The sequence below is a fragment of the Microtus ochrogaster genome, unplaced genomic scaffold, assembly GCF_000317375.1.
Source record: "Microtus ochrogaster isolate Prairie Vole_2 unplaced genomic scaffold, MicOch1.0 UNK37, whole genome shotgun sequence".
In the NCBI taxonomy this organism is placed as follows: domain Eukaryota; kingdom Metazoa; phylum Chordata; class Mammalia; order Rodentia; family Cricetidae; genus Microtus; species Microtus ochrogaster.
In genome coordinates, this window is record NW_004949135.1 from 1,179,865 (window position 1) to 1,183,462 (window position 3,598).

The following is a 3,598-nucleotide window of genomic DNA, read 5'->3' on the forward strand; positions in this document are numbered from 1 at the left end:
TATGGGCTGGTGAGTCGGTGCAGTGGGTAAAGGTCCTGGCCGCACAGCCAGACAATCTGAATTTGACCCCAGGAACCACGTGGTGGAAGGAACTCACTCTTGCAACTTGTCCTTTGGCCTAGACACATGTTGTGATGCATGCAAATACACACACACACACACACACACGCACACACACAGAGCGGCAGTGTTTTTATAAAATAATTAAAAAATAAAAGCACATATTGCATCTGAGACAGCTGGTGTACAGGAAGCTTTCTGAACACATGAGGATCCGGTGACAGGACTGTGAGTCAGAAGGTGGCAAACCACTCAGTGTTTGGGGACACAGTCTAATTTCTATTTTAGATTCCTTAGACACTCAGAACTCGGTTTCTTCACCAGCCAGGGTTTCAGATGCAAGGACCAGGCAAAGTAACAACTGTCCTCACCGACTCTATTAAGCGGCGAAGCCAGTATGAAAGAAAGATGGATTGGGAAGGGACAGTGGAGCCAGGAGAGGAGGAAGAGAGTCTTGGTGTGCATGGATACGAACAAAGAACATTGTGCATATATGGAAAAATCATAATGAAAACCACTATTGTGTACAACTGAAATGTTACCAAAATGGTGAATTATTTATATAGCATAATACGTGCTTTTGACCACTACAATATGAATTGCTTCCCAGCTCAGAGGAAAAGGCGGGGCTGTTCTAGAAATTTCCAACTCACAATAAAAAAGAAGAAGCAGTCCAGTGCAGCATCTCAGGATGTGGGTGGTTTGAGCCCCTGAGCTGGAATCCCATGAGAGGAGTGCGACAAAACCCCAGGAATCGATCTCTCCGCACGATACAGATGGAAGCAGCAACCGCTCACAACCTCACAGGGAGATCAAATGTCTTCCTAGCAGGTTCCTGCTGACAGTGCTGCCCAGGCTACCGGGAGCAGTGGCAACTGTTGCTTACTTTGATGGGAGGGAAAACATCCATGGTTTTGTTGTTTTGTCTTTAACTCTCTGGTTTGAGACGCATATATTTTGTAAATTTGGTCCTAACAGGCCTGAGTGCGCATCTTTTTATCTTTTTTTTTTTTTTTAAAGCTTTCTACTTCAAAGGGATTTCTAGAGATTAGAAGAGATATTTCTAAATCAAGACTATAAATTTTAAATTATATATCTTTGGGAATAATGTATCTAAATCCACTAAGTTTTTTTTTAATGGGTTCTAGAAGGAGTTTCATAAACCACTAAAATTGTAAGATTTAAAGTATACTCTTGCCCAGGGAAATGGATTCTGGTCATGGATCTAAACTCAGTATCTAAGAGAAAAATTAAATATTGTCAAATTACCCTGGAATATGACAGTTGTGTACTAAGTCCACTAAAACCATTTCTTCTCCCACTGGGATATCCTGTCTTTTCTAGTGAATGCCCAATAAAGTCACTGGTTTATATTGGAAGACCTTAGTATAAAAAATAAACATGATATAAAGCCAGTACTTAAAAAAAAACACCAGTATTTCACCTATTCCGACAATGGCCTCCTAATGGGCTCTCCTTCCTTTCTTAGCCATGCATGATGGGGGCAGAGCAAGGTCCTGTGCAACAGTTGATCTTGGTTCCCTTGGATGCCAAGGCCCTCATTTTCCTGTCACATGTTTCCTCCACTTGGATTCACTATGGCGTAGCATTGAGGAACCCAGGCTGCTCCTTACTCAAGACTCCTCCATGTCTGTCAGAGGAAAGAGAATTTAGAGCACTTCAGCTCCATGTAGATGTGAAGACATTGGAGACAGGCTTTAGAGTGGGAAGATTTGGAGAGGAGAGGACGTTATTGCCTCTGCTGGGGTTTAAAGACATAAATAAACAAGTGATGCTAAGAAGCCAGCCAAGAATCAGCGGTCCTTAAGGATGAAGCTGGGCGGGTGCCCTCCAGACACTTTGTATCTTACGATTCTAGGACTCCACCCCGCCATGAGTAATGTAGCAAAGTGAGAGACCCACAGCACTCCACACTCTCGGAATGCCTTTGTAAGAAGAAACTTCCTGACTGCCGACTCATAGATGAGGAAAGGAAACCCAGAGAGACGATTTCACAAGAAGCGATTGCCGACGTGTGGGCATCTCCAGAGCACCAGCTTCCACATCAGTCTCCCATATACGACATCACTGAGAGAGGAGGGCGCTTACTGTGTGGAAACACTCAGGTCTCCCCCTTGGACAGGAGGAGGGCAGCCACTTAGTGACTCCTGACTGGTGGGCAGGCGTGATCTGAGGGAAAGGCTGACCAGGGTGCTGATGGCTGGTGTCACCTACCTATGACAATCTAGTTAGCCCATCTTTCCATAGAGCAGCATCTGGTCCATGATAAAAGCAATTCTCCAAGTGGATTTAACAGAAACATTGAAAAGTCTTTGGTTTAACTGCTTTTTAAGAATCACACATACAATTATAAAAGAGAAAATTCGAGATAAATATCATATCTACTAAAATCATACATTTATTATATATTCTTTCTAAAATATATTTTTAAAGATTTTTGTGGGTTCTCTCTTTCTCTCTCTTTCTGTGTGTGTGTGTGTGTGTGTGTGTGGGAGAGAGAAAGAGAGAGAGAGAGAGAGAGAGAGAGAGAGAGAGAGAGAGCTTGCAGAGGTCAGAAGAGGGTGTCAGATCTCTCTGAGTTGAGTTACAGGCATATGTGAGGCCCCTCATGTGGGTGCTAGGAACTAAAGTCTTCTGCAAGAGCAGCAAGGGCTCTCATTTACTAATCCATCTCTCCAGCCCATATATATATAATTATATGCTTACAGAACTCACATGTGTGTGAACCATAGTAACGATGATGACAGTGATATAGCTTGTATATCAACACTGCTCAGGATTTAATGTCACTGAAAGCAGTCCTAGGGAGACAGTTGGTATCCCTCCTGACCCAATGCTGTACCTTTAAGGAGTCAGATGTTTTCTTCTCTTTTCTTTATAAATACCTAAAGCACGGAATAACACTTAACACCTAGATTATCTTAGTTATAGCCTCAGGGGCAGTGCAAACATTAAACCCCGAGGAGAAAGAGTAAAGACTAACTCTAGGGATCACCTCTAGCTTGTACTAGTCTGAAATCTGATAATGAGGGCCACACCAGGCCCATGGTGGGATGGGCAGCACCATCACAGGACTAGTGAGAGCCACTTCTGGTCTACTGATTCACAGTGAGGACCTCCTGGGGCAGCTCTGTGTCATCAGTATCCTGGCTATTAAAGATGATGCAGACACAAATGTTTTGCTGAGATTTTTGAAAGTATATTTTTTTATTGTTTTTATTCAGCTATATGTTTTTCTCCACTTTCCTTCCTCCCTCTCCCCTCCCCCTTTACCCTCTCCCATGGTTCCCATGCTCCCAATTTACTCAGAAGATATTTTATTTTTCTACTTCCCATGTACATTAGATCCATGTATGTCTCTCTTAGTCCCTCTTTGTTGTCTAGATTCTCTGGGATTATGAATTGTAGGCTCTTTTTTTTTTTGCTTTATGTCTGAAAGCCACTTATGGATGAGTGCATAATGATATTTGTCTTTCTGGGTCCAGGTTACCTCACTCAACATGATATTTTCTAGATC